This window comes from Apus apus, chromosome 2 (genome assembly GCF_020740795.1).
Source record: "Apus apus isolate bApuApu2 chromosome 2, bApuApu2.pri.cur, whole genome shotgun sequence".
Lineage (NCBI taxonomy): Eukaryota > Metazoa > Chordata > Aves > Apodiformes > Apodidae > Apus > Apus apus.
Window position 1 is genome coordinate 103,987,026 of NC_067283.1, and position 19,011 is coordinate 104,006,036.

Below are 19,011 nucleotides of genomic sequence, written 5' to 3' on the forward strand. Positions count from 1 at the left end.
CACTTTTACAACAAATTTATTTTGGCAATGCTAATGTCCTTTGTCTGATTATTGCAGACATTTGATAACTGAGTCGCATTTGCACAAATAATTATGAACAGTCAATGCTAAGCATGACTACTTAGATTAGCTATCACACATCTCACAAAGCACAAGGCACAGTTTTTGGCAGTGTAGGGCTGCCTAAATTCTTTTCTAGGGCTGAGACACCAGAGAGTTTACAATTACCTAAAGAAGACATGAAGAGGCTCAATCTAAATGTAAATTTGTCCCTCAGTTGGCCCAGCTTACAGTAGCTTAAGCTTAAGCTGTTATTTTCTTCTATTGCAAACTCCTATTTGAGATCTAATTCAATGACACTATAAAAGCAGCCAACCTATAGTGCCCGGGCCCAGCGTTACAAGGGAGCACTGATGTTTATGGAGTTAAAAGAGCAAATGAAGGCCCAAATGCATCCATACAGGTCATTCGTATGGCTAAACCAGCATATATCTGGTTGAGCCTATCATTATTCCCCTTTTATATGCTGCAGATCATGAGTTGCAATTTCTTTGTATCCACATTTTGCTCTGTGATTATACCATCCTGGAGGAATCCTAATCAGGGCCAGCAGGTGTTACAGTAACACATTAACAACAGCAACAAGAAATAGCTTCAACAGAAATATGTGTGACATTTTCAAGTTCACAAATCCTGTGGTTTTTTGCAATCTCTCCATGAACTGCTGACTCTCCTTGGAGTATCGAAAGCCCTGAAGACATTTTTCAAGCTTTATTCTTGGTTTCAGGAGTTAGGACAATCTCTAGATTGTGACTGCTTGCTCCTTATTTGTATAAAACCCAGTTATTAAAGGTCCCAGTTCTTTAGCAGGGCCTCTTTCCTTCAGTAACAGTATTACTGTTTGCAATAATTCAATCAGGAAATGGAAATATTTGCATGAGTTAGCTCCTATTCAGGACTTAGTACCAGAAGAAGGTCTTAGGGAGACCTTAGGCACCTTCATCCAAAATTGTGATCCCCAAAGCCCATCACACAATCCCACATGCTCCTAGCTCTTTGGGCCATCTTAATTTTCACCATAAAGCTCCACGGGCAACCAGACTTTTTCCCAGGTCATCATGATGCCCCAGGTCATCATGCGGTCACCACTAATGTTTTCTGGTAGGGATTGGGATCCCTTCAAAACACAATGGCAATCAGCTCTTTTGAGAAAATAGCAGCACCCCACCTCTTGCAGAGGGCCTGGTGGCTGTGTGTTAGGGCAGAGAGTGGGAGGTCTGGCTTTGAAGCCTTCCCCGGGCTGCAGAGATTAAAGACCAGACCCCCAAATATCAAGAGGCTTGTGGGGCTTGCTGACTGCCAGCAGTCATCCCTGCTTGTGCTGAATGTTTGTGTGTGTGTGTGAAACCTCCCAGGGTCATAGCTGAGAAGCAAACATGGCTCTTGCACCCCTCATACTGTGGAGACAGTTTGGGCTTTTCTGTGCAAGCAGCAGGTACTTCCATAGGTGAAGCCCTCTTACACTTCCAGAGAGTGGAGCCACCTCCTCTCTTTGTTCCTCCATCTCTGGGTTACTCACCCCTACTTGGGCTGAAACCTTCAACCTGTTACAGGCAGGTGTTCCTAAGTGTGCACGGTTCCTCTTCGAATGTCCTAGGAAATGACAAAGAGCCAGAATGTAAAGTCCTACAAGACCAGCATTACAAGACAGGGTTTTTCCAGTCTGGTGTCTGCTTGAGAGTCACAAAAGTTCATGCTGAAGCCTGACCTGGTCTTTTACCCACTGTCCCATTCCTGCATAATAATAATAATACAGCAAACTGTAATGTCCAATGGGAAAAAAACCTCCAAAATTCATATATCATGTGATCATACCAAAGGGCATCTTTGAACCTCAAACACCAAGGGGCACATATGAAAGTTATTCCCTATTTCCGAACTAAACAAGGCAAGTGTGCTGTTTCCAATATTAATGGATTTGTACTTTTCCTCCTCACAAACTACCTGTGATCTCAATAAACACCCACATGCACATGTGAAAATTTATCATCCACTCCGTGTTGTAGGCACAAGTACCTCAGATCTGGTATTGTCTGTGGCATAACACTGTGTACCACTCATTTTCCAGCTTACTAACTTTTCAAGGATCATTTATGGCATTTCAACAAGTTTCTCCTTTGAAGTAGAATTGATACAGCTTCTTCTGTTTCTTGTTAAGCCTTATGTGCTACAGGTGCCGTTCAACCCAGTTGACCTTTACGGTTTTAGAGTTTTGGGGGCTTTTTGGAAGGTAACTGTAGTAAATTGAGACTTTCAAAGCCATAAAACATTTGATTATTACGAACCCCTGGATGTTTGGTGATATTCAAAAAGGAGAGACTGGATAAGTCAAGAATCATTGAGAATCAAAGACTAGCTCTCAGCAGAGGCAGCTGGCATTAATTTACCAGATATTCAATAAGGAAAAGGTAAGACAGGCTGTACACTTCTTATTTACTGGAGTGAGATGCTTTTCATAGGTTCTGGCTGTTGAAACTGATAGGCATTACTGAATATACTATTTGTAAGACATAGTTTGATATCACCTCAACACCAGAAATATTTCACAGAATTACAAAATATATTTTAAAAGCCAGTGAGGCAGACTAATAAGATGACTGTTATTTGGCAGTGTTATTAGTTTGGATATTCTGCAAGGAAAGTGTCACCTTACACTGAGCAAAACATCAGTCTTAGAATATTACAAATTATCCTTTTTTAAATGGAATAGTTGGCTGAAGAAAGCTGCAGAAAAAGATCATATTCTGCACACACATACACACACACACACCCCCCTCTGATAAGTAACCAATATCCCAAAATAGCAAGCATCCAATAGGATTAACTTTCTAGACATATCTGTGCCAAATTTAGCAATTAAAGAGTCAGTATTTTTCCACAGTGCTTCATTTCCACTGTGTTATATCCTCCTACCCCTAGCACCTCTTCAACTATTTCTTTTCTGACCATGATTCAGGAGGTTGTCCCCAGCAGAAACTAAATACCTATTTTTTTCATTCCCACTTCAATTCTAAGATTCTGTGGGCAGACATGCTGTATTCTTTTTTTTGTCTCTTTTCAGTAATTTCAATTAATCTGCCTCCAATTGATCCTAAACCTTCAGGACCTCTGGATTTAGTCCAATTCTCTTCAAAGCTGTAGCAGTTTTTTATTTCAGTCTGTTTTTGGAGACAGCTGCTCCTTAGTCTTTTTTTTTTTTTTCCCCCTCTGAAAATCTCAAACAATTCCTTCTTACAACTACTGTGATGGTTTAGGAGTTGTTTTGTCCTGGGTGCATCTGCTGTTTTGTGAGAGTTCAGGAAAGCTGATTATTGAAGTCTGCTTCCTTGCCTGTGCTTTCACATAGAATTCCCTCTCCAACACTCCCATCCAAATTTGGGTCATGTTATGGCATCCTCATGTGACAGTCAAGCTCTTGATTAAGCAGCACCTGGGAGGCAAGCCCAAAGTTGCCTCCTGCAGGTTAGACTCGGCCAATTAGGCTCCACAATCAGTTGAGAATATAATTATTTTTAAAGAATATGCAAACTCTCACCCATCAATGTTTAAACATCACAAAATAAAGGCCTGGATGAAGCAGAAGCCAATGAACAGGAATGTCTTATCTTGACATAAAGTGAATTATAAGCAAATAAGGTTGATTTTCACACATCAGTGGGATGTTTGGAAGAGGGATCCTTGATTGCAGGGGAGGATGGAGGCACAATGTAAGTACAATCTAAGCACAGCGTAAGTCTCTGAAAATAGTATTAGCAGTATGTTCAGGGTTCCCTGCTCCTTGAGCAAGTAAATAATATGCTTCAATTTATTAATTTAAGTAAATACTGTGAGCACTTCCAATTCAGAAGTTGAAGAAGAAGCTTTACTTGCTTTCTTGTCTTGTAGTGTGCTACAGTTTGTTTCTGATGAATAGCAGAACCAACAGTGTTATTCCTCTGCAACTGTAACAAATGGTTCAATGATAAACATTTTCACTAAAATGGGGAATTAATGTCCACTAAAAAATACTTTCAGAGCAGCAGATGCCTGCAGCATACCCAAGAAGTGTTCTTAGCACTGAATTATTAGAATTCCAAAAAAGGCTCAAAAATTAGCCACCTGTTTTATCTTTACAACACTTTGGGGCTCTTTTTCAAGCCTGGTTGGAAGCTGTCCTGTGTGCCATTTATTGCTGAAAATGGCTGCATTTCATAGCAAATAAGATACAATCTGATAACTCAGTGATTTACTGCATCTCAATTTGTAGGTCCTGCTGCTCAGGTCTGTGCAGAAAGTTAAATACACTGACTATGGTGAGACAGCTTACGAATGCTTAGATGAGACTAGATTAAGTCCAGTGAAAAATAAGGGGAGAAAAATCTCTACTGCTAAGAGGGGATGTCAGCAGAGAGGTGAAATCACAAACCAGCAGCTGCTGTGGGTGAGTGTAGGAGATGATTCAGCACTAGGTGTAGCATAGATGTTAACTAAAATAATAAAATGAAACTGTTGAGACTTTAACAGAAAAACTAACCTTCTAAACACCAGGAGTTCATTAAATGCACAACAAACAGCAGTTGCCATTTATTTTAATTTTTCTGAAGAGCTTTGATACAATCTATCTTCAGTGGTTGGTGACAATTCATCTTGTAATGAGCTGAAAACTTCCTGCAAGGTGGGAAATAATGTAGGGATAAATGTCAAAAATGGAAAGTCATTAATTGTTAAATTTGTCAAGGAATGTCAGAATACAATTGGCATTTACTATCTATTTATTTGCAAACTGCAAGAGGAAGTGAATGTCTTCATTCACCAAATTTGCTGATAGCAAAATTATTTTCTGGTGGCTCAAGACTGTGAATTAGGTAACAGAGAAGTTCATGGTAAATTAAATTTAGACCTATTTGGGACTAGAGATGAGTAAAGAGCTATTTCTAAAAGGTATTTAGCATACTTAGCTTTTGTATATGTTTGCAAGTTGTTAAAGTTCCATTTACATTTTTCCAAAATGTATTACTTGTTTCAGGTATTTCATATATATATATATATATATATATATCTCCTTATTGTTACCAATATTTCTCAATTCATAAATTGCTTATGGCAAGTTCCTGCCATTTCATAAGGCAGGACCTGAAAACACATGCCCTGACGCCTGATTCCAGGTTGGTGGTATCTGGAAGCAATAATGCCAACCAATTTCTGTGCTTTTAATTCCAGACCATCCTTCATTTATGCATTAATTAAATATAATGGAGATTTCTAAGAGTTTAGATTTAGCTAAATTAAGGGAAGTGGCAGAGAAATATATGATAGAGTAGAAAAATGTAACAGCAAAACACATAACATGGATCATCCCTTCTTCTCTTGATTTGTACAAGCAGAAACTATATAGGATTTTAAAAATATAAACTAAAAAATACACTCTTCATCAGAGCTCAGCAACAGTAAGGAAAAATAAGCTAACAAATACAAAATGAGGTTTAGAAAAATTACAAAAGTAAATACAGAATGGAGCAGCATTGATCCTACTAAAATGGTATTTTTGAAGGAAACCCTTGGAAAGACTCTCAAAAAGCTCAGAAAGTTTGTAAGACCCAAAATGATCAGTCCATTTTCACAGGAATCTCTGTAGTGTAGTCATTTTATCAGGATGGTAAAGAAATATTTCAATAGTGAAGAACATAAATTAAGTTTGCTTTGAAAAGGAATTATTGCGGGTTAAAAGCAGGACACTATGTTGGTCAACACTATCTAAAAAATCCAGCTAATGGACACTGTGTGCTGACAACAACCTGGAGATGAGAACTCCATCAACCTTTTATCATTTTATACAGATATGTGCTGTGCCTGTTTTGGCACATGTGATAGATAATTAACATCAGCTTTTAAGTCATACTGCAGTCTGTAAATTTACCACCATATAGAAAAGTGGAGAATTTGAGGGAAAAGAGGAAAGAATCTGGATGAAGAGAAGAAAAAAAAAAAGCAAGCTTACAAATCAAATTACCTTTCAACAATTAATAAAATACCTCTAGGTCTAGGACATACTTCCCTTTAAAGTATATTTGGGAAACTATCCCAGTTCAGCCTGACAACGACTTGTACCTCCCTCTCTACCCATCCCTCACATGCCCTTTCCAAGTGGACAAAGAGGAACTGGGCAGTGGAAGGAAGGGAGGAGGAAGGGGCTGCCAGAGGCCCTGTGAGACACCATGGGGATGCCTTCTGGCAGTGCCTCCCTCTAACAAATCCAACCCCCAAACCACATGTCTCTGTCACACGAGAATGTCCCCCTGCTTTCTGTGTCCCTGGTGGAGAAGCCATTCACCCCTTTGCTCCAAGGAGAGCCAGCATAATGTGGCAGTTCCTGAGGAGAACAGTAGTGTGGTTGCATTTTAGTAACAGTGACTTTATGTTTGTGCCACCTCTCATTTTTAATTCACTGTCATGGATGCATTAATTTTGTATCATCCGCATCACAAATGGAGACTTTCCTGCAAAAGGAGCCCTAAGGGTCCATTATTTTTATTGCTTTCCTCCTCTGTTTTGCTTTTCTGCCCATCACCTTTTCTACATGAATCAATATTGTTACTCCCAAAAAACAGGCATGTGGGATTTATTCAGGCAAAGCACTGATATTAAAATTGGGGCACAAAATGAATAATAATGTAAAACTGTGCGGTATGACAGCCATCCCCTGAATGAAAAAGGACACATAACTGACTCATCCTTCTTGCTGTCAGTCAACAGCAATGGATTTGGGTCCTGCAGTGCCTCTGCAGGCTATAAAACAGGTTGTGTCCTTGTGTTTTATGGACTTGTATGCTAACAACCTGCATTGCCACACTCCAGAGATCTGCATCGATTTTCCTAACACTTATGTTCTCTGCTGAAGTGCAAGAAAGATCTTTAACATCTATTAAATGGGCACTTGTCACTAATGATTTCTAAGCTTGTTATGATTTGTAACTTTAAAGATCTCTTTAGGTGCTTTAATTTTAGATTCTCTGTACTATCCTTTTTCCATTCAGGAAAAGAATTCACCATCTCAGGAGGCAAAGTCATGTACTATTTTAACAAACTCCTGAGGAGATTAAAAAGGTATGAATGGATCCTGTGGTTTAGGTGAACACCTATTGTGTTGATGTGACTGCATGAAAGAAGTCAACACTCAGAATATAAATAGCCAGGTTCACTTTTGGCATTAAGTTTCTCTTCCTTTACTACTCTTTCCCTGAAGCATGCCTGTCCCTTTGTTTATCTCCATCTTTCTCTTCTTGTCTAGTTCCTGTTCAGTCAGGGTATCAAAATCACCTTTGCCCTTTGGCCCACCTTACTCCTCTCTTCAAATTCTTCTTGCCTGCAGTGTAATTTTTAAGGTCCTCCTATCTCCATGGGTTTATTTGTGCTTCCTGCTTCTTTCCAAGAATAAAATGTTATCACGGGTAAGAATGATGCCATGTGAGGGTGACAGAGCTCTCGAACAGGCTGCCCAGAGAGGTTGTGGAGTCTCCTTCTCTGGAGACATTCAAAACCCATCTGGATGCAGTTGTGTCTAATGTGCTCTAGGCAACCCTGCTTTAGTAGGGGAGTTGGACTAGATGATCTCTAGACGTCTCTTCCAACCCCGATGATTCTGTGATTCTGTGATCTTACAACTGATCTAGAGTAGAGGCGGGCTGTGTAAACTACCTGTTGAAATCCTTTTGTGATGGAAACTCCCAGCACCATGAAATGTACTATCCAAAAGAGAACGGGGAAGGACCAAGAAAGGGATATCTGCTACTCAGTGAACTCATTGCCTCAGTATGGGATGAAACAAGGTGACCAGTAAATCCCAGTCATGACTGCTTGGCAATGCTTTCCTACCTCACCTTCTCCAGAACAACTAACATCCAGCTGCCACAGGGACAGTGGTCACAGCTCTCCAAATAAAGTTGCATTTCATGGTGAATTCAAAAAAATCTTATTTTGTGACAAAAAATGACACATGTATGGTGCTTGCCCCTCAAGCATTGTCAAGATTATGTACTGATTAGCTTGGTGTGAAATTAGTAAAGACTAAGAGGTGTGGCATAGGTATCCATTCTTGTATCATGTATGAGAGACACTGGTAGAAACTAGGTTACAGTTCTGCTAAGTTATTAAGTGCTCTTCTGGCTAATTGCTGTGGTTATATTATATAGACTATGGGCAAGTTCAGGACAAGAGTTCAGGTAACTTTTCAGTGCTCACTGTGCAATCAGAGATAAGGCAGTTATTAGCTTCTCTGCTTCTAAGCTAATTGCCTGCCATGGGGCTGGAGTTTCCTTTGGTGACTTACACTTTTGGGGGAACCACTCCCCAAACTCAAAGGCTCAGACTTGAGCCATACTGCTCTCACTTCACATAATGTTGGTCTCACCCTAACAGTCCTGTAACATCAGAGATAAGCACTACAGCTGGATGCCAGATTCACAGGCTGTGTCTCCATTGCTTGGTAATGTTTTTCTGAATATGAGAAAAAAAATCTTAGGAAAATATAACTTGTTGGGAAAAATGTATAGGTAAATATAAGCTGTAAACTCAGCATTATTACATGGTGTGCTTTATTTTGCATTCTTTGGTATCTTGGTAAATTTGCTCAAACATCTGTGTTGCTAATGCATGGTTTATCTAATAAGTTATATTAAATAATAAGTGATATTAAAGTTTTCCTGGGTTCTCTTTGTCTCAGCCAGTGCGCACCTTTGAAATTTTACACTGTATCAAATGAAGAATATTATCCAAACAAGACTATCAAGTATAAGGTTAAGAACTGAAATCTATACTGTAAATGCAAGGCTACTGCACACTATAGAGCAAAGTCCTGTACAGTGTTCCAAAGAACACTATACAATACATTACAGATCTAAGCTTTTCAAAGCAGGATATGCAGGATTAAGGCTACATTTAAATCCAAACATGATAAAAGGAAAACAAACCAAATAGGCAAAACATGAGTACTTTATAGCGATGTTATGTAAGAACTTACATGGGGAAAGAATTCATCCCCTTGTATCTTGTCATAGTAGCAGGAGGGGAAAAGAGATTTTAAAGCATTAATTCTTTTTTTTTTTTTTTTTTTTTTCTTTCCTTATCTAATCTGATACCATAAATACTAAAATACTTTAATCCAAACTGTATGGCTGTTGCCATCACAGTGCAGAGCTCAATTGGTTTGTGAGCCTCAGTTCTGTATGTTCTCTCTCATCACACTTCCCTCTCCCTTCAGTTCCAGCTCAGCTCTGACATTTCGGGATTTTGCGACCACTGAAACTCCCACTTTCATGACTCTCTTCAAGTAACTGCAGCATTATCTGCACTACGTTCTGTTCTCAAGTTTGTGACAGATACTCTCAGTACTGATTCAGTCTTGAAGTTACTTGCATTTTTAGGCAAAAATGCAAAGATTACACCATCCTTCGGGACTGTGTATACTGCCTAAGTAGTATGTAGCTCCTCTGTAAGCAGCTTAGGATAGGGACAGTATTATATAAAGTGTATAACCAATGCCCTTATTTAGTAATAACCCTTGTTCTCACGCCTTCTGACTGTAGTGCCTGGTGGCAGGCTGGGATTTATTCAGGGGAAGACAAGTGGTAGCTAAATAAGATCTACTAAAATACACTCATTGTTCCCACCTTCCTCATTCAAAATTGAAGACAAGCATGCAGCCAGTGGTGTAACCTCTTTGGTAACTGATACACATAAAAGGCTCCTAGATCCTCTCTGTGTCGTTCCATCTTCCATCTCCACAGGAAGAAATGCCAGGATGGAGACAACATTATTCACAGGAGGGTACTGCTGCTTCCCTTGCCCCCCTTCCTCCTTCCCTTGGGGTCCCAGAGAACTACGCTGCTATTGAAACTCACGTGCCAGGATATTATTCAAAGATTTATGGTTCCTGATTCTTGGTACAGTCTGCTCTTGCTGCTTTGTTTACTTGGCAGGCTGAGAGAGGGAGGAGGGAACTAGATTAGCCTCCAAGCCCCACAATAAAAAGCAGAAAAGCTCTGCCTTAGGCGTTTAATAATTTGCATTTCTAGAGATTTACTGAATATGCTGGAATTACCTCCAGAAAATCTGGTGTATTTTAAAATAACTCTTCGCAGAACTTAAGAAACACTTCACATCAAAATAAACCATCAGGTGTTTTGTTCTGATCTGGTAACCACTGCTACATACCATAAGAAAGGAATAAACCAAAATGATGACACCAGGCTAATGGATTGGCAGGGTTTAGTTATTATTTAGTAAGTCCCAGAGGTTTTGTTTTTATCTACTTTACCTTTGGATGTATAAATGTTACACAGATAAAAAATAATCAGAACCACTGGGATGAGAGTATTGAGAAAAAGAGGGGGAAGAAATTAAGCTTTTTGGTCCAGTGAAGAAGTATCTTCCAATTTGTAAAGGCCCTTGTAGCTAAGAGAAGAATAAAGTATTGCTCTGAAAATAACCTGGGGAGAGGACAGGGGTATTGGTTTTGTTGTTTGTTTTTTTTAACAGGAAGAAAACTATCTAGTTTTTGCTCATGGTACTAGACACATATCAGACAATGGTTCAAAAAGCTAATTTCCTTAATTGCATTAGTCCACTCCCCTCCTGTTATGGGAATTCAAGCTTCAATGGCAAATTCAACCTCCTAATGAGATTATGGTGATGTTCCCAATATGAGGCTCTAGGGTTGGCAGTAAGATGGGCATGAGAGCCACACGTTTCCTTGGTGACTGGCGGAGTGGTTAACCCTGGTAAGAAAGGGTGGAGGGAAGAATCAGTTTGAGTGACAGTACTTCATCCTTTAAACTTCAGTTAATGGCTGAGCAAAGCAGAAATAGTGCCAAGCAACGACCATGGGGAAATTACCCTTGTTTTAATCTCTGTCTCTTCCAGCTGATGTCAGTAGAAGGGGACAAGACAAAGGGCCTCAAGCTGTGGTAAAGAGCATTAAAATAGAAGAATATAAAGCCATGGACATGACTGTACTTTCTATTAAATATTAATTTCAGTTGAATGCAGACATTTTTCTTTGTTATGCTTTTTGATGCTATTATTATTATTATTATACCTTTAATCCATTTTGTATAGTTCTTTTTCTTTTTTAACCTCCTTTGTAATGAAGGTGCCTTCTAGTCAGCTCCACCAGCTAATCACATTGCTTTCTCTTCATTAGCCACATTGATCTTTCAGAGCCTGATGCCTAAGTGAACTAGAATATATGGTCACAATTTAAGGTCTGTGGAAGAGCTGAAACTATGCCAGAATCACAGCATGGAGCTATGTTATTATTGTAGTCTTATTAAGAGCAGGTGAGATGTTTTTGAAGTAGGGAGCATTCAATCACAAACAGATCCAGCTACTGTACAGTAGTAAAACATGCATGTTTATCATTCCCAGCCTCCAGTGGATACAACTGTCTTTTTGCCATTTATCCGACAAATTGTGTTAAGACACATATAAAGCAACACTGAAGAAATTATGTCTGTGAATGGAAAAATACATATATTTTTTTAATATATTATTTTTTCTCAAGACAAAGATATTTCTGAGTCAGAGGATAACACTGCCTACATTACATACAGACTGCAAATAAGCAGTCTATAACCCACACACAAGCATCCCCTGAGCTCGGTTTAGTTCACAGCAGTGTGAATCCAGATGATTTCCACTGCAGCCAGCAAAGTTAAGCTGTTGTGAAAAACACTCACAAAGGCAAAATTGTTCCCACTTCCACAAGACTGGGTATGTGGAAAGGAAAGACAGGAGGTGCAGGCCTGTGGGTAAACTTGAATGAAGGCTTCTGAAGGCTACATGAATCCAAAAGTGATAAGAAAACTTACTCTGACCACTGAGCAGCACTGGCAGGTGATGTGCCTCTCTGGCATGTGGCTGCTGGCTGGGAGGGTGGTAGCAAGGAACAGCCTCCTGGTGCAAGAACAAAAAGAAAGGAAGAGTCCATCACTACATGAAAGCAACAGCAGCAACTTCTAATTCTTCTATGCTCTAATTTAGTACAACCAACAGTGTCATCAATTGCTGAAATCTTTTCACTGTTTTTAAACCTTAGGGAGCAAATGGAAATCACATTTTAAAGACATAAAATTAATGAGGGTTTTTGAGAGCTAGTCATTTGCTAAAGGAGAAGTGACAAGGCTAGTTCTACATTCCTTGCCTCTTCTCTCCTCTGGGAAGTTTTCTGATGTGTGCTGCCAATCCACAGGGTGTTTCCTTTGTTGTGGATTCAGCTGTGATGGCTCCTGGCAGATCATTCTGATGTAGCTGGTCATCAGGATTAAAATAGAAGAATCAATGGGCTTTTCAGTTTGTTTGTGTTTTTGTTTTCCTCAGTGCTTTTAGGAAAGCCTGTAATTCTTATAATCACATCATGACCTCAGTTCTCAAGATCTTCTGTTTTCCAAGATACCTATACTGCAATCAAAGTTGCCATGGTGGCATGGCCAGGCATACCTGCAGTGGCTTTCATCTAGCTAGATTCAGATTACAGGTTTCTGTAACCTTTGGGCTGCTGAAGCCAAGGGCAGGGAGGCTGTTGCAGCAGCGGGGCCCTTACAGCCCCTCAGGGAATGCTGGACACCTGCTTGCAAGGTCCTTGGGCTTGGTGGCCCTCCCATTAAAGCTCCTGCCTACCTGGCTCTGCTGGAGTCATGCCTTTGCCTTGCATAAATGTGTTACCTCTGTCACGATCCAATTGTCTGTAGTTAGGTCTTCAAAATATGACCTTCTTCTGTCCTTCAGCCCAAATGTTTATTGACTACCTGGCCAGTTTTGCTCATTAAGCTCTCCTACTTCATGTGGACTGAGACTTTTGCTCCAAATGCAGCGGGTGCTGTTGTGGCTGTGACACACATCTGCAGCTCCTCCTCTTCAGCTCAGGATTTTTTTTTTTTTCTGAAAGTCTTTCCTTCTCATTTTTGTACAGGCTTCTTTGTTGTTTCTTGTTGGTCTTGAGACCAAGTGAAGATGTTCTGGTGTATTTCTGAAAATTCAGTGGGATCGATTAAGTTAGCAGCTTAAGTTGAGAGGCTGGGAAGAAGGTGAGATATCCACAACACCTTAAGGTAGTCAATACATAATAAAATAAAATCGAATATTTTGCTAAATAAATTAGGAGCTTAATCTCTCTTGGCTTTCCTAACAGGGAACGAGATTACTCCTCCTGCCTCCACTTGGTGGAGGAACCTAATTTAAGAATCCAGATTTAGATTAGTTAAGTATATGATGTGATGACTACTTCCCACTCCTGTTCCTTTTCCCACTGCTCACATGGGTAGGAAATTCAGATGTATGTTACTATTTTTTTAAGCCACGTGATGTGACCCTTTATTACTAATAAGAAGAGCTTAACCTTTTGAGATGTGAGGATGAAATTACACACTCTTCAGGACTAGAGCCATGAACTAATATAAACACACAGAGCCTAGGAAAGAACTATGGAGACACCAGAACCTCAGATCTGAAATTTGTGTCTATAATGAGAAAACCAGAACCTTTATTAAAGGGTTATTTAAACAGGTTCGGAGGCACAATCCCAACCCATTTTGTTTTGGCCAGGAACTGAGCATAGTTAAGAGTCAGGATATGAACCCAGATCTCCACCCACAGTTTCAGTGGGAGACAAAGTCATCTTCCAGCTGGGTTTTGCCATTGACTAATCCTGCAACATCAAGAATTTTGATTTTCATGGAGAGGCCTAAGAGCTAAAATAAGCTCTTAAAATGCAGCCCCAACATGGTCTGGAACTTAATTTTGGGTGTGTAACATACACACCTGACAGTCTTTGGCTGTAGTATGTTTTGAACACAGCTGCAAGCACTCATGCCGTAATTGCCTTAGAAACATCCATCTTGGTTATGGAAATACTAGTATTATTAGAAAATAACTACTAGTCATTAGGAGAGTGTACCCTCATCTGACCATGTGCTAAGAACCGTGGAATATAGGCAATATTACTTGGAAATTAAAAAAAAAAAGGATGTGAGGGCAAAAAAAGGCCAACTTTGTTGTGTTGCATTATCATAAAATATAAATAAATAGAATAAAATGTGCTCGTGATTCCAACTGAGAATTTTAGGAATTTTAGGAATTCCTTAATTATGGCTTTATCACAGGTGAGAGCACTGCCCTTCTAATTGCCAGCAACATTTTAAAACTATTTGACATATGTCTAGGTGCTTGTGAATACACAGGGGAGGAAAAAGGAGGCATTAGGCAGATTTATACAATGCAGAAAATACCTACCTACATAATTGCATGTACCTTTTGATCCTGCTGTCGTGTGCGTGAGAAGTGATGTCAAGTTAAATACTGCAATGTTAGAAAAAGAGGTTTTGGTGCTGTTACTGGCACAGTTTAAAAAAAGCAGATGGCTAGTTTCCTGTGCCACCACTGAAGTAGCCCTAGATATATATTTTAGAAACAACCAAAGCGCATACAGTTGTTTTCTAGTTGAAAGATGCCTCCAGTCATATGCTAACAATTGTGTTGACAACATCTGGACTGAGCTTTTAATATTATCAACATTTATTCCAGTTTCTCTCTTCCATTTCCAAACCTTTGCTTCTTTCTTCCTTCTTCTCAGCCCCTCTAACTCTCTGCTGCTATTACAATAGTGCTCTGGAGGCTCCTGCCAGTCCCATCCTGTAAGTATGTACCATGCATGAGACTTTTGTGCTATGGCTCCTTGGATCCAGGCCCAAGGATCTGAGCCCTGATCGCTTGCTGGGGCTGCCTGGGGAGTGCCTGTTTGCAGCCTGTAGGATGCTCAGCTACCCCCTTTCTGCCTGGCAAAAGGTTGCTTTGATGGCTCCTCCAGGCACACCAGGAGGTCAGCTCAGCTCAGCTGAGATGACAAGGTAGGCACAACCCCCACTAACTCTGACAGGCTGATAATACAGGTTTAATACCAACAAGCACAATTTCTTCTTCTAGTACCTCAATAATATTTGCTTGGTTAGTCTCATGTCTTCTTCCTTTGCTTCCCCACTTCTACTCTCTCATCTAAATTCCATCTACTTGTGATATACTCCCATCCATTTTCCATTTTCTCTTTGTTTTCACTTCAAACACTCTAATTCTCTTGCCTAAAGCAAGAGTGGCCAAGCACACTGAGCAGCTGAAGCCCAGTAAGTGGTTGCTGAGCTTCCAAGCCCTTGCTAACTCAGTCTTGCACAGAGTTAAATGAGAAAGGAGACACAATGGGTCATGTGCTCAGGAGAGGTGAAGGTGCGGGCCATGACTGAGACATGCTTTCTAATGAAGAGCTTTTAAGGGAGATCAAAGGTGAGACTGACCAGATGTGTCAAGACTGCATTGTGCCAGAGGAAGAAGGAAACAGGTCCAGCTCCCTCCAGTCAGCCTTTGCTGAAGCCCCTCCAAGGAGACTAAGGGCATGGAAAGAAAGGTGGAGAGCACAGGACACCAAGTGCCCCAAGTGACACAGGGCAGATCTGATGCTGCATAACTACTACTCAGTGTGTGACATCTAAGAGGTGAGGTTTGTCTGCCCCACATCCCTACTCACATTTGCATTCTGCCTCTTACTCATCTTAGTTACTCTTATCTTTTGCCATGAAGGAAAACCCCAATGCTTTATTCAAAGGCACACCACCTTCAGAAAGCCCTTACGGCAGCATCACCTTCTTCTTTCTCTTCTCATGGCATAGCTGGGGCAAGTTAGACTTTCTCTAGGACCACTGACTTGCCAAAGCTTTTTGAATAACTGAAACATACAGAAAAGCCCCATATTAATTCAGTGGGAATTCAGTTTCTAGATGGTGGCAGATTATAATTGGATGGCTGATTCAGGTAATAAACTCTGATGCCTGTTAACCAAGCTGATAACTGATGTGCTCCAGGGACTGCTTTCTGACCTCTTGAGAGATGGGCAGGCACCTGGAGGCAAATGCCTAATTTTCTTTTGGACCCCTACATAAGACAAAACCCTTTTTAAGCCTTTTGCCTCTCAGACATTGGTATTTCCTTATGGCAGTTAGGAGTTGTGCAATGCATAACCAAAGCTGACCTAGTCACAGTAAACCTGAAATTCTCCTTCTCTCACTGACCTAATTGCACGCTGTTGTCATTTACTGGGAAAAGAGAAGTTTAACCGGTAAGAATAGCTCTCCTCCATCCTCCTGTGGGTTCCATTAGTGAGAGCATTTTCAGTTTCAGCAGTCACCTAAACTTTCTTTATGAGCTGCCAGCACAGCCTAGCACAACTGCCACCATTCAAATCTATCCTATCCAAATACATTTTACCCGTCAGCATCTTATGACCCAGGAAGGCATAAAACTCAATTTACTCATTAACCTTAGCTTCCTGAAACTGCAATTACTGCCCTGTGGACAGTCAGTAATTGAATTGAGTACGAATAGCGTGCAAATGCCAGCCGGTGCTAGCTGCTGCTGAAAAGATAATCCTGCATGCTTACAAAAATTGCATGTGGCACAGAGACAGCAGGTAGAAAAGCTGGATATTAGAAAGGAAAATGCATAAAGTAGCATGTGCAGGGATCAAGGAAATGCAAAAGAGCAGAATCACAGGAACCCATTCAGCCAGAATAAACACAATATTCTATGTCCTTAGGTTTACAGTTACAGCTAATAGCATGCCTTTATTACTTTTGCATTGAAAAGCATTTTCTGAGTGCATGGTTTCATTGCAGACAGATCTTGTTTTTCTCCCTGCCTTTTGTAATTCAAGATGTTAGCTGGCATTTTATAAAGGCTAGTATCCCTTGCCCCAACTGCAGCAAGAGATCAAGACATTCCAAAAAAGAACTCAAGTTAGCAGAATGAGACTCAGTTTGAAGTGCACTTGTCTTTCAACATTGTTACTTTGCAATTTTTTTTCTCCCACTGAACCACATGTGTACAATTTTCCAGGCTTGTGCATTTTTCAGCTAGATCTAATTAAAGCGTAGATGACCCTGGTTTCTTACAAGTGCATTTCATATCTCACTGGTAGGTTAAGTGCATTTATTACGGAACCTCATATTCCTCTCACATTTAACTTGTTTTGTTTAGTTTCCTGGTCTGGTCCTAACTCCTTACTTTCCTCCTTCACTACTGGAAGATGCTCCAGTAAATAAAAAATGCCACTTAAGAGCTTTAATCACCATGGTTCTGATCCCATACAGGACAGGCCTGCATTAGTATTTTGACGATCAGGATCATCCTTTCTTACTGCACTTGAGTTGACATCAAAGAATTGTGTTGGAGCAAGTGCATCTCTCCTAGAAGAAACTAAACTCTTCAGGAGCATGGGTAAAAAATTTCAACGGCTATGGGCAGTCAGTGCCCAGGGTCAGACCAGAGCAAGCCCAAAACAATCAGTTCCCTAGCAATGTCCACACACATTTGCAGCACCAATTCAGTTCCACAGGTCTAATTTTGGAGCACATTGCCTGTTAAGATTGACAGAGCATCCAAAGCATATGTAATTATACACAGCTTTCTCCTATTTTAATTTGGTGATGCCTTGCAGAACCTATGGCAGATCTACAGCTATCCAAACAAAACAAAATAATGGTTTTGCTAACATTTTTGTTGTAAATTACGCCTCTAATCTGATGTTTGACTTTAGAGTAGCTGTCAGATTCTCCTCTTCCTTACTCCTGTCAAGATCAGAGATGGACACAAATACTACTTTCCAAGACCCCCAAGGTCTTCAAGTCTTTTTGAAGAGCAACTGTGAGTGCTAAAGAAAAATTTCTGATTCCCTGGATGATATTACCTTCTTAACACAATTAATGCATACTTTGTTTTTCTGAACATTCTTATATTTTGCTTATTAATAAAACTTCACACCCACATTCCAGTTTCATGGCACAGAACTTTGTTCACTGCTATTCATGGGTATTCTCTTTTTCCACCTTTCTGATAAGGATTATTTCTTTTTCTTTTCACCATCTTTACAGATTTTCTTAACTTAAGCAAATCTTTGATTTCAGATGGCTAAACCAACAATGACCAGATGCTGCAGTGAATGAGCTGTAGGCAGTTCCTAGGCACAAACCACTTCACAACATTGTGGCTGAGGTTCAGCAGACTCTGGCTAAAATTGTCCCATCCTAAGTGGAAACCTTGGTTGGGCTGGTTCAGTTGATTTTATTTTGTTTCTTTTTTTTTCTTTTTTTCCTAGTTGATCAGACAGCTACTACGCAACTTGTCTACTTTTTGCTTACTTTAATCATGTGATGTCATAACTTTTATAGAGATAGCAGTGGCAGTTGGTTATTGTATGTAAAAGGGTGTATTTAGGACTCAAACATCCAGTGACCAGTGTAAGCACATAGGAGTAGAGGCAAGATAGGTCAGTGAAGGCCTCCACAGTGGGCACACTGGATAAATACGGGCCTGGGTTGGTAAGAGGAGACTCAGGATAAAACACTAAGGATGCAAGAACTCACCCATGGCCAATTATAGATACGCACAATTTGGAGCTGGGGGAAACCAGCGTTAGGGGTACAAGAGAACAAATCCAACTACCCAACACATGCAAAATGCATACTGTATATTGTATGTGTATACAATGTATATTGTACAAGTGGATGTAACATACCTGAAGACCAGTGAAGAGAGAACAAGGTGTATGAGTGTGTCAGCAAACACAAAAATAATCTCAAGTGGATCCTAGAGAGATGAAGACACTGCCAACATCGTATTCCTCCTGACAAAGACAAGGAGGAAATCCAACCTCCAACATCACACTCCACTCAGTCTGTTTGCAGATGCTCATGTGCACTTATCTGCAACAATATGAATTAATTTTAACAGTGACAAGCATTTAATTAGATAATTGGAATGGTGAAATTCAGTATCTGGACCAATTGTGGTAACTGTTTACTGAATTTAATTTAAGTCTACTATGATTTCAAATCAGACTACAACGAATTCTTGGCTTTATATCAAAGATGTATCTCCATT

General features: G+C 40.1%; 1 long non-coding RNA gene across 1 annotated transcript; it reads right to left on the minus strand.

Moving 5' to 3' along the window:
- LOC127381498 (uncharacterized) lies at window positions 1–15,479 on the minus strand. Its single transcript, XR_007888733.1, has 3 exons — window positions 11,904–15,479; window positions 4,574–4,707; window positions 1–1,653 (listed from the first exon to the last, which is right to left on the minus strand). It is a non-coding gene; the product is annotated as an uncharacterized LOC127381498 (long non-coding RNA).
- Window positions 15,480–19,011: the final 3,532 nt, after the last annotated feature.